The sequence below is a fragment of the Scyliorhinus torazame genome, chromosome 23, assembly GCF_047496885.1.
Source record: "Scyliorhinus torazame isolate Kashiwa2021f chromosome 23, sScyTor2.1, whole genome shotgun sequence".
NCBI classification, from domain to species: domain Eukaryota; kingdom Metazoa; phylum Chordata; class Chondrichthyes; order Carcharhiniformes; family Scyliorhinidae; genus Scyliorhinus; species Scyliorhinus torazame.
In genome coordinates, this window is record NC_092729.1 from 83,163,261 (window position 1) to 83,176,613 (window position 13,353).

Below are 13,353 nucleotides of genomic sequence, written 5' to 3' on the forward strand. Positions count from 1 at the left end.
CAGTGTTAGTATTTTTTAGATTGGCCCCTCCCCAGTGTTAGTGTGTATTAGATTGTCCCCTCCCCAGGGCTAGTATTTATTAGATTATCCCTTCCCCAGGGTTAGTATTTATTAGATTGTCCCTTCCCCAGGGTTAGAATTTATTAGATTGTCCCTTCCCCAGGGTTAGTATTTATTAGATTGGCCCTTCCCCATGATTAGTATTTATTAGATTGGCCCTTCCCCAGGGTTAGTATTTATTAGATTGTCCCTTCCCCATGATTAGTATTTATTAGATTGGTACTTCCCCAGGGTTAGCATTTATTTGATTGGCCCTTCCCCAGGGTTAGTAATTATTAAATTGGCCGTTCTCCAGGATTAGTATTTATTACATTGTCCCTTCCCCAGGGTTAGTATTTATTAGATTGTCCCTTCCCCATGATTAGTATTTATTAGATTGGCCCTTCCCCAGGGTTAGTATTTATTAGATTGTCCCTTCCCCATGATTAGTATTTATTAGATTGGCCCTTCCCCAGGGTTAGCATTTATTTGATTGGCCCTTCCCCAGGGTTAGTAATTATTAAATTGGCCGTTTTCCAGGATTAGCATTTATTAGATTGGCCCTTCCCCAGGGTTAGTATTTATTAGATTGTCCCACCCCAGGGTTAGTATTTATTAGATTGGCCCTTCCCCAAGGTTCGTATTTATTAGATTGTCCCTTCCCCATGATTAGTAGTTATTACTTTGTCCCTTCCCCAGAGTTAGTATTTATTAGATTGTCCCTTCCCCATGATTTGTATTTATTAGATTGTCCTTTCCCCAGGGTTAGTATTTATTAGATTGTCCCTTCCCCAGGGTCAGTATTTATTAGATTGGCCCTTCCCCAGCGTTAGTATTTATTTCATTGACCCTTCCCCAGGGTTAGGATTTATTAGATTGTCCCCTCCCCCGGTTTAGTATTTATTAGATTGTTCCTTCCCCAGGGTTAATATTTATTAGATTGTCCCTTCCCCAGGCTTAGTATTTATTAGATTGTCCCTTCCCCAGGGTTAATATTTATTAGATTGTCCCTCCCCCAGGGTTAGTATTTATTCGATTGTCCCTTCCGCAGTGTTAGTATTTATTAGATTGTCCCTTCCCCAGGGTTAGCATTTATTTGATTGGCCCTTCCCCAGGGTTAGTAATTATTAAATTGGCCGTTCTCCAGGATTTGTATTTATTACATTGGCCCTTCCCCAGGGTTAGTATTTATTAGATTGTCCCTTCCCCATGATTAGTATTTATTAGATTGTCCCACCCCAGGGTTAGTATTTATTAGATTGTCCCTTCCCCAGGGTCAGTATTTATTAGATTGGCCCTTCCCCAGCATTAGTATTTATTTCATTGACCCTTCCCCAGGGTTAGGATTTATTAGATTGTCCCCTCCCCCGGTTTAGTATTTATTAGATTGTTCCTTCCCCAGGGTTAGTATTTATTAGATTGGCCCTTCGCCATGATTAGTATTTATTAGATTGGCCCTTCCCCAGGGTTAGTATTTATTAGATTGTCCCTTCCCCATGATTAGTATTTATTAGATTGGCCCTTCCCCAAGGTTCGTCTTTATTAGATTGTCCCTTCCCCATGATTAGTATTTATTACTTTGTCCCTTCCCCAGAGTTAGTATTTATTAGATTGTCCCTTCCCCATGATTTGTATTTATTAGATTGTCCTTTCCCCAGGGTTAGTATTTATTAGATTGTCCCTTCCCCAGGGTCAGTATTTATTAGATTGGCCCTTCCCCAGCATTAGTATTTATTTCATTGACCCTTCCCCAGGGTTAGGATTTATTAGATTGTCCCCTCCCCCGGTTTAGTATTTATTAGATTGTTCCTTCCCCAGGGTTAGTATTTATTAGATTGTCCCTTCCCCAGGCTTAGTATTTATTAGATTGTCCCTTCCCCAGGGTTAGTATTTATTAGATTGTCCCTTCCCCAGGGTTAGTATTTATTAGATTGTCCCTTCCGCAGGGTTAGTATTTATTAGATTGTCCCTTCCCCAGGGTTCGTATTTACTAGATTGTCCCTTCCCAGGGTTAGTATTCATTGGATTGTCCCTTCCCCAGGGTCAGTATTTATTAGATTGGCCCTTCCCCAGCGTTAGTATTTATTTCATTGACCCTTCCCCAGGGTTAGGATTTATTAGATTGTCCCCTCCCCCGGTTTAGTATTTATTAGATTGTTCCTTCCCCAAGGTTAATATTGATTAGATTGTCCCTTCCCCATGATTAGTATTTATTAGATGTGTCCCCTCCCAAGGGCTAGTATTTATTGGATTGTCCCTTCCCCAGGGTTAGTATTTATTAGATTGTCCCTTCCCCAGTGTTAGTATTTATTAGATTGTCTCTTCCCCAGGGTTAGTATTTATTGGTTTGTCCCTTCCCCAGGGTTAGTATTTATTAGATTGCCCTTCCTCAGGGTTAGTGTTTATTAGATTGTCCCTTCCCCAGGGTTAGTATTTCTTAGATTGTCCCTTCCCCAGGGTCAGTATTTATTAGATTGTCCCTTCCCCAGGGTCAGTATTTATTAGATTGTCCCTTCCCCAGGGTTAGTATTTATTAGATTGTCCCCTCCCCAGGGTTAGTATTTATCAGATTGTCCCTTCCCCATGATTAGTATTTATTAGATTGGCCCTTCCCCAGGATTAGTATTTATTAGATTGTCCCTTCCCCATGATTAGTATTTATTAGATAGGCCCTTCCCCGGGATTAGTATTTATTAGATTGCCCCTCCCTAGGTTTAGTCTTTATTAGATTGTCCCTTCCACAGTGTCAGTATTTTTTAGATTGCCCCCTCCCCAGTGTTAGTGTGTATTAGATTGTCCCCTCCCCAGGGCTAGTATTTATTAGATTATCCCTTCCCCAGGGTTAGTATTTATTAGATTGTCCCTTCGCCAGGGTTAGAATTTATTAGATTGTACCTTCCCCAGGGTTAGTATTTATTAGATTGGCCCTTCCCCATGATTAGTATTTATTAGATTGGGCCTTCCCCAGGGTTAGTATTTATTAGATTGTCCCTTCCCCATGATCAGTATTTATGAGATTGGCCCTTCCCCAGGGTTAGCATTTATTTGATTGGCCCTTCCCCAGGGTTAGTAATTATTAAATTGGCCGTTCTCCAGGATTAGCATTTATTAGATTGGCCCTTCCCCAGGGTTAGTATTTATTAGATTGTCCCTTCCCCATGATTAGTATTTATTAGATTGTCCCACCCCAGTGTTAGTATTTATTAGATTGGCCCTTCCCCAAGGTTCGTATTTATTAGATTGTCCCTTCCCCATGATTAGTATTTATTACTTTGTCCCTTCCCCAGGCTTAGTATTTATTAGATTGTCCTTTCCCCAGGGTTAGTATTTATTAGATTGTCCCTTCCCCAGGATTAGTATTTATTAGATTGTCCCTTCCGCAGGGTTAGTATTTATTAGATTGTCCCTTCCCCAGGGTTCGTATTTACTAGATTGTCCCTTCCCAGGGTTAGTATTTATTGGATTGTCCCTTCCCCAGGGTCAGTATTTATTAGATTGGCCCTTCCCCAGGGTTAGTATTTATTAGATTGTCACTTCCCCAGGATTAGTATTTATTAGAATGGCCCTTCCCCGGGATTAGTATTTATTAGATTGCCCCTCCCTAGGTTTAGTCTTTATTAGATGTCCCTTCCACAGTGTTAGTGTTTTTTAGATCGTCCCCTCCCCCGTGTTAGTGTGTATTAGATTGACCCCTCCCCAGGGCTAGTATTTATTAGATTATCCCTTCCCCAGGGTTAGTATTTATTAGATTGTCCCTTCCCCAGGGTTAGTATTTATTAGATTGTCCCTTCCCCAGGGTTAGTATTTATTAGATTGTCCCTTCCCCATGATTAGTATTTATTTGATTGGCCCTTCCCCAGGGTTAGTATTTATTAGATTGTCCCTGCCCCATGATTATTATTTATTAGATTAGCCCTTCCCCAGGGTTAGCATTTATTTGATTGGCCGTTCCCCAGGGTTAGTAATTATTAAATTGGCCGTTCTCCAGGATTAGTATTTATTAGATTGGCCCTTCCCCAGGGTTAGTATTTATTAGATTGTCCCTTCCCCATGATTAGTATTTATTAGATTGTCCTTTCCCCAGGGTTAGTATTTATTAGATTGGCCCTTCCCCAAGGTTAGTATTTATTAGATTGTCCCTTCCCCATGATTAGTATTTATTACTTTGTCCCTTCCCCAGAGTTAGTATTTATTAGATTGTCCCTTCCCCATGATTTGTATTTATTAGATTGTCCTTTCCCCAGGGTTAGTATTTATTAGATTGTCTCTTCCCCAGGGTCCGTATTTATTAGATTGGTCCTTCCTCAGCGTTAGTATTTGTTTGATTGACCCTTCCCCAGTGTTAGTATTTATGAGATTGTCCCCTCCCCCGGTTTAGTATTTATTAGATTGTTCCTTCCCCAGGGTTAGTATTTATTAGATAGTCCCTTCCCCAGGCTTAGTATTTATTAGATTATCCCTTCCCCAGTGTTAGCATTTATTCGATTGTCCCTTCCCCAGGGTTAGTATTTATTAGATTGTCCCTTCCGCAGGGTTAGTATTTATTAGATTGTCCCATCCCCAGGGTTCGTATTTACTAGATTGTCCATTCCCAGGGTTAGTATTTATTGGATTGTCCCTTCCCCAGGGTTAGTATTTATTAGATTGTCCCCTTCCACAGTGTTAGTATTTTTTAGATTGTCCCCTCCCCAGGGTTAGTATTTATTAGATTGTTCCTTCCCCAATGTTAATATTGATTAGATTGTCCCTTCCCCATGATTAGTATTTATTAGATGTGTCCCCTCCCAAGGGCTAGTATTTATTAGATTGTCCCTTCCCCATGATTAAAATTTATTAGATTGTCCCTTCCCCAGGGTTAGTATTTATTAGATTGGCCCTTCCCCAGGGTTAGTATTTATTAGATTGTCACTTCCCCATGATTAGTATTTATGAGATTGTCCCTTCCCCAGGGTTAGCATTTATTAGATTGGCCCTTCCCCAGAGGTAGTATTTATTAAATTGGCCCTTCCCCAGGATTAGTATTTATTAGATTGGCCCTTCCCCATGATTAGTATTGATTAGATTCGCCCTTCCCCAGGATTAGTATTTATTAGATTGTCCCTTCCCCATGATTAGTATTTATTAGATTGGCCCTTCCCCAGGGTTAGCATTTAGTAGATTGGCCGTTCCCCAGAGTTAGTATTTACTAAATTGGCCATTCCCCAGGATTAGTATTTATTAGATTGCCCTTCCCCAGGGTTAGTATTTATTTGACGGTCCCATCCCCAGGGTAAGCATTTATTGGATTGGCCCTTCCCCAGGGTTAGCATTGATTAGATTGTCCCTTCCCAAGGGTAAGTATTGATTAGATTGTCCGTTCCCCATGATTAGTATTTATTAGATTGTCCCCTCCCCAGGGCTAGTATTTATTAGATTATCCCTTCCCCAGGGTTAGTATTTATTAGATTGGCCCTTCCCCAGGGTTTGTATTTGTTAGATTTTCCCTTCCCCAGATTAGTAGTTATTAGATTGGCCCTTCCCCAGGGTTAGTATTTATTAGATTGGCCCTTCCCCATGATTAGTATTTATTAGATTGGCCCTTCCCCAGGGTTAGCATTTATTAGATTGGCCCTTCCCCAGGGTTAGCATTTATTAAATTAGCCCTTCCCCAGGGTTAGTATTTGTTACTTTGTCCCTTCCCCAGAGTTAGTATTTATTAGATTGTCCCTTCCCCATGATTTGTATTTATTAGATTGTCCCTTCCCCAGGATTAGTATTTATTAGATTGTCCCTTCCCCTGAGTTAGTATTTATTAGATTGTCCCTTCCCCAGAGTTAGTATTTATTAGATTGTCCCTTCCCCATGATTTGTATTTATTAGATTGTCCCTTCCCCAGGGTTAGTATTTATTAGATTGTCCCTTCCCCAACGTTAGTATTTATTAGATTGTCCCTTCCCCAGGGTTAGTATTTATTACTTTGTCCCTTCCCCAGAGTTAGTATTTATTAGATTGTCCCTTCACCATGATTTGTATTTATTAGATTGTCCCTTCCCCAGGGTCAGTATTTATTAGATTGCCCCTTCCCCAGGATTAGTGTTTATTAGATTGTCCCCTCCCCAGCGTTAGCATTTATTAGATTGTCCCCTCACCAGGGTTAGTATTTATTAGATTGCCCCCCTCCCCAGCATTAGTATTTATTAGATTGGCGTTTCCGCAGGATTAGTATTTATTAGATTGTCCCTTCCCCCGAGTTAGTATTTATTAGATTGCCCCTTCTCCAGCGTTAGTATTTATTGGATTGTCCCTTCCCCCAGTTTAGTATTTATTGATTGTCCCTTCCCCAGGGTTAGTATTTATTAGATTGTCCCTTCCCCAGGGTTAATATTTATTAGATTGCCCCCTCCCCAGGGTTAGTGTGTATTAGATGGTCCCCTCCCCAGGGCTAGTATTTATTACATTATACCTTCCCCAGGGTTAGTATTTATTAGATTGTCCCTTCCCCAGGGTTAGTATTTATTAGATTGTCCCTGCCCCAGGGTTAGTATTTATTAGATTGTCCCTTCCCCATGATTAGTATTTATTAGATTGGCCCTTCCCCAGGGTTAGTATTTATTAGATTGTCCCTTCCCCATGATTAGTATTTATTAGATTGGCACTTCCCCAGGGTTAGCATTTATTTGATTGGCCCTTCCCCAGGGTTAGTAATTATTAAATTGGCCCTTGTCCAGGATTAGTATTTATTAGATTGGCCCTTCCCCAGGGTTAGTATTTATTAGATTGTCCCTTCCCCATGATTAGTATTCATTAGAGTGTCCCTTCCCCAGGGTTAGTACTTATTAGATTGGCCCTTCCCCAAGGTTAGTATTTATTAGATTGTCCCTTCCCCATGATTAGTATTTATTACTTTGTCCCTTCCCCAGAGTTAGTATTTATTAGATTGTCCCTTCCCCATGATTTGTATTTATTAGATTGTCCCTTCCCCAGGGTTAGTATTTATCAGATTGTCCCTTTTCCAGGATTAGTATTTATTAGATTGGCCCTTCCCCAGGGTTAGTATTTATTAGATTGTCCCTTCCCCATGATTAGTATTTATTAGATTGTCCCTTCCCCATGATTAGTATTTATTAGATTGTCCCTTCCCCAGGGTTAGTATTTATTAGATTGGCCCTTCCCCTGGGTTAGTATTTATTAAATTGGCCCTTCCCCAGGGTTAGTATTTGTTACTTTGTCCCTTCCCCAGAGTTAGTATTTATTAGATTGTCCCTTCCCCATGATTTGTATTTATTAGATTGTCCCTTCCCCAGGGTTAGTATTTATTAGATTGTCCCTTCCCCAGAGTTAGCATTTATTAGATTGTCCCTTCCCCAGAGTTAGTATTTATTAGATTGTCCCTTCCCCATGATTTGTATTTATTAGATTGTCCCTTCCCCAGGGTTAGTATTTATTAGATTGTCCCTTCCCCAGAGTTAGTATTTATTAGATTGACCCTTCCCTAGAGTTAGTATTTATTAGATTGTCCCTTCCCCACGATTTGTATTTATTAGATTGTCCATTCCCCAGGGTTAGTATTTATTAGATTGTCCCTTCCCCAGAGTTAGTATTTATTAGATTGTCCCTTCCCCAGAGTTAGTATTTATTAGATTGTCCCTTCCCCAGTGTTAGTATTTATTAGATTGTCCCTTCCCCAGGGTTAGTATTTATTAGATTGTCCCTTCCCCAGGGTTAATATTTATTAGATTGCCCCCTCCCCAGGGTTAGTGTGTATTAGATTGTCCCCTCCCCAGGGCTAGTATTTATTACTTTATACCTTCCCCAGGGTTAGTATTCATTAGATTGTCCCTTCCCCAGGGTTAGTATTTATTAGATTATCCCTTCCCCAGGGTTAGTATTTATTAGATTGTCCCTTCCCCATGATTAGTATTTATTAGATTGGCCCTTCCCCAGGGTTAGCATTTATTTGATTGGCCCTTCCCCAGGGTTAGTAATTATTAAATTGGCCCTTCTCCAGGATTAGTATTGATTAGATTGGCCCTTCCCCAGGGTTAGTATTTATTAGATTGTCCCTTCCCCATGATTAGTATTTATTAGATTGTCCCTTCCCCAGAGTTAGTATTTATTAGATTGTCCCTTTCACAGAGTTAGCATTTATTTGATTGGCCCTTCCCCAGGGTTAGTAATTATTAAATTGGCCCTTCTCCAGGATTAGTATTGATTAGATTGGCCCTTCCCCAGGGTTAGTATTTATTAGATTGTCCCTTCCCCAGAGTTAGTATTTATTAGATTGTCCCTTCCACAGAGTTAGTATTTATTAGATTGTCCCTTCCCCATGATTTGTATTTATTAGATTGTCCCTTCCCCTGGGTTAATATTTATTAGATTGCCCCCTCCCCAGGGTTAGTGTGTATTAGATTGTCCCCTCCCCAGGGCTAGTATTTATTACATTATGCCTTCCCCAGGGTTAGTATTTATTAGATTGTCCCTTCCCTAGGGTTAGTATTTATTAGATTGTCCCTGCCCCAGGGTTAGTATTTATTAGATTGTCCCTTCCCCATGATTAGTATTTATTAGATTGGCCCTTCCCCAGGGTTAGTATTTATTAGATTGTCCCTTCCCCATGATTAGTTTTTATTAGATTGGCACTTCCCCAGGGTTTGCATTTATTTGATTGGCCCTTCCCCAGGGTTAGTAATTATTAAATTGGCCCTTGTCCAGGATTAGTATTTATTAGATTGGCCCTTCCCCAGGGTTAGTATTTAGTAGAATGTCCCTTCCCCATGACTAGTATTTATTAGAGTGTCCCTTCCCCAGGGTTAGTACTTATTAGATTGGCCCTTCCCCAAGGTTAGTATTTATTAGATTGTCCCTTCCCCATGATTAGTATTTATTAATTTGTCCCTTCCCCAGAGTTAGTATTTATTAGATTGTCCCTTCCCCATGATTTGTATTTATTAGATTGTCCCTTCCCCAGGGTTAGTATTTATTAGATTGTTCCTTTTCCAGGATTAGAATTTATTAGATTGGCCCTTCCCCAGGGTTAGTATTTATTAGATTGTCCCTTCCCCATGATTAGTATTTATTAGATTGTCCCTTCCCCATGATTAGTATTTATTAGATTGTCCCTTCCCCAGGGTTAGTATTTATTAGATTGGCCCTTCCCCAGGGTTAGTATTTATTAAATTGGCCCTTCCCCAGGGTTAGTATTTGTTACTTTGTCCCTTCCCCAGAGTTAGTATTTATTAGATTGTCCCTTCCCCATGATTTGTATTTATTAGATTGTCCCTTCCCCAAGGTTAGTATTTATTAGATTGTCCCTTCCCCAGAGTTAGTATTTATTAGATTGTCCCTTCCGCAGAGTTAGTATTTATTAGATTGTCCCTTCCCCATGATTTGTATTTATTATATTGTCCCTTCCCCTGAGTTAGTATTTATTAGATTGTCCCTTCCCCATGATTTGTATTTATTAGATTGTCCCTTCCCCAGGGTTAGTATTTATTAGATTGTCCCTTCCCCAGAGTTAGTATTTATTAGATTGTCCCTTCCCCAGAGTTAGTATTTATTAGATTGTCCCTTCCCCAGTGTTAGTATTTATTAGATTGTCCCTTCCCCAGGGTTAGTATTTATTAGATTGTCCCTTCCCCAGGGTTAATATTTATTAGATTGCCCCCTCCCCAGGGTTAGTGTGTATTAGATTGTCCCCTCCCCAGGGCTAGTATTTATTACTTTATACCTTCCCCAAGGGTTAGTATTTTTTAGATTGTCCCTTCCCCATGATTAGTATTTATTAGATTGGCCCTTCCCCAGGGTTAGCATTTATTTGATTGGCCCTTCCCCAGGGTTAGTAATTATTAAATTGGCCCTTCTGCAGGATTAGTATTGATTAGATTGGCCCTTCCCCAGGGTTAGTATTTATTAGATTGTCCCTTCCCCATGATTAGTATTTGTTAGATTGTCCCTTCCCCAGGGTTAGTATTTATTAGATTGGCCCTTCCCCAAGGTTAGTATTTATTAGATTGTCCCTTCCTCATGATTAGTATTTATTACTTTGTCCCTTCCGCAGAGTTAGTATTTATTAGATTGTCCCTTCCCCATGATTTGTATTTATTGGATTGTCCTTTCCCCAGGGTTCGTATTTATTAGATAGTCCCTTCCGCAGGATTAGTATTTATTAGATTGGCCCTTCCCCCGAGTTAGTATTTATTAGATTGTCCCTTCCCCAGGGTTAGTATTTATTGGATTGTCCCCTCCCCCGGTTTAGTATTTATTAGATTGTTCCTTCCCCTGGGTTAGTATTTATTAGATTGTCCCTTCCCCAGGCTTAGTATTTATTAGATTGTCCCTTCCCCAAGGTTAATATTTATTAGATTGTCCCTTCCGCAGTGTTAGTATTTATTAGATTGTCCCTTCCCCAGGGTTCGTATTTACTAGATTGTCCCTTCCCCAGTGTTAGTATTTATTAGATTGTCCCCTTCCCAGGGTTAGTATTTATTGGATTGTCCCTTCCCCAGGGTTAGTCTTTATTAGATTGTCCCTTCCCCAGTGTTAGTATTTATTAGATTGTCGCCTTCCACAGTGTTAGTATTTATTAGATGTGTCCCCTCCCAAGGGCTAGTATTTATTAGATTGTCCCTTCCCCATGATTAGTATTTATTAGATTGGCCCTTCCCCAGTGTTAGTATTTATTAGATTGGCCTTTCCCCAGGGTTAGTATTTATTGGTTTGTCCCTTCCCCAGGGTTAGTATTTATTAGATTGTCCCCTCCCAAGGGTTATTATTTATTAGATTGTCCCTTCCTCAGGTTTAGTATTTAGTAGGTTGTCCCTTCCCCAGGGTTAGTATTTATTAGATTGTCCCTTCCCCAGCGTTAGTAATTAATGGGTTGTCCCTTCCCCAGGGTTAGTATTTATGAGATTGCCCTACCCCAGAGTTAGTATTTATTAGATTGTCCCTTCCCCAGGGTTACTATTGATTAGATTGTCCCCTCACCAGTGTTAGTATTTATTAGATTGTCCCTTCTCCAGGGTCAGTATTTATTAGATTGTCCCTTCCCCAGGGTCAGTATTTATGAGATTGTCCCCTCCCCAGGGCTAGTATTTATTAGATTGTCCCTTCCCCAGGGTTAGTTGCTTCCCCATGTTTAGTATTTATTACATTGTCCCTTCCCCAGGGTTAGTATTTATTACATTTTCCTACCCCAGGGTTAGGATTTATTAGATGGTCCCTTCCCCAGGGTTAGTATTTATTAGATTGTCCCTTCCCCAGGGATAGTATTTATTAGTTTGTCCCTTCCCAAGGGTTAGTATTTATTGGATTGTCCCTTCCCCAGGTTTAGTAATTATTAGATTGCCCTTCCACAGGCTTAGTATTTGTTAGACTGTCCCTTCCCCAGGGTTAGTATTGATTAGATTGTCCGTTCCCCATGGTTAATATTTATTAGATTGTCCCCTCCCCAGGGCTACTATTTATTAGATTATCCCTTACCCAGGGTTAGTGTTTATTAGAATGTCCCTTCCCCAGGGTTAGCATTTATTAGATTGTCCCCTCCCCAGGGCTACTATTTATTAGATTATCCCTTACCCAGGGTTAGTGTTTATTAGATTGTCGCTTCCCCAGGATTAGTGTTTATTAGATTGGCCCCTCCCCAGCGTTAGCATTTATTAGATGGTCCCCTCACCAGGTTTAGTATTTATTAGATTGTCCCCCTCCCCAGCATTAGTATTTATTAGATTGGCGTTTCCTCAGGATTAGTATTTATTAGATTGTCCCTTCCCCCGAGTTGGTATTTATTAGATTGTGCCTTCCCCCGGGTTAGTATTTATTAGATTGTCCCTTCCCCAGGCTTAGTATTTATTCGATTGTCCTTTCCCCAGGGTTAGTATTTATTAGATTGTCCCTTCCCCAGGGTTAGTATTTATTAGATTGTCCCTTCCCCAGCGTTAGTATTTATTAGTTTGTCTCTTCCCCAGGGTTAGTATTTATGAGATTGTCCCTTCTCCAGTGTTAATATTTATTAGATTGTCCCTTCCCCAGGGTTAGTATTTATTAGATTGTCCCATCCCCAGGGTTAATATTTATTAGATTGCCCTCTCCCCAGGGTTAGTATTTATTAGATTGTCCCTTCCCCATGGTTAGTATTTATTAGTTTGTCCCTTCCCCAGTGTTAGTATTTATTAGATTGCCCTTCCCCAGGGTTAGTATTTATTTGATGGTCCCTTCCCCAGTGTTAGTATTTATTAGATTGTCCCTTCCCCAGGGTTAGTATTTATTGGATTGTCCCTTCCCCAGGGTAGTATTTATTAGATTGCCCTTCCCCAGGGTTAGTATCTGTTAGATTGTCCCTTCACCAGGGTTAGTATTTATTAGATTGTCCCTTCCCCAGGGTTAATATTTATTAGATTGCCCCCTCCCCATGATTAGTTTTTATTAGATTGGCACTTCCCCAGGGTTTGCATTTATTTGATTGGCCCTTCCCCAGGGTTAGTAATTATTAAATTGGCCCTTGTCCAGGATTAGTATTTATTAGATTGGCCCTTCCCCAGAGTTAGTATTTAGTAGAATGTCCCTTCCCCATGACTAGTATTTATTAGAGTGTCCCTTCCCCAGGGTTAGTACTTATTAGATTGGCCCTTCCCCAAGGTTAGTATTTATTAGATTGTCCCTTCCCCATGATTAGTATTTATTAATTTGTCCCTTCCCCAGAGTTAGTATTTATTAGATTGTCCCTTCCCCATGATTTGTATTTATTAGATTGTCCCTTCCCCAGGGTTAGTATTTATTAGATTGTTCCTTTTCCAGGATTAGTATTTATTAGATTGGCCCTTCCCCAGGGTTAGTATTTATTAGATTGTCCCTTCCCCATGATTAGTATTTATTAGATTGTCCCTTCCCCATGATTAGTATTTATTAGATTGTCCCTTCCCCAGGGTTAGTATTTATTAGATTGGCCCTTCCCCAGGGTTAGTATTTATTAAATTGGCCCTTCCCCAGGGTTAGTATTTGTTACTTTGTCCCTTCCCCAGAGTTAGTATTTATTAGATTGTCCCTTCCCCATGATTTGTATTTATTAGATTGTCCCTTCCCCAAGGTTAGTATTTATTAGATTGTCCCTTCCCCAGAGTTAGTATTTATTAGATTGTCCCTTCCGCAGAGTTAGTATTTATTAGATTGTCCCTTCCCCATGATTTGTATTTATTATATTGTCCCTTCCCCAGGGTTAGTATTTATTAGATTGTCCCTTCCCCAGAGTTAGTATTTATTAGATTGTCCCTTCCCCTGAGTTAGTATTTATTAGATTGTCCCTTCCCCATGATTTGTATTTATTAGATTGTCCCTTCCCCA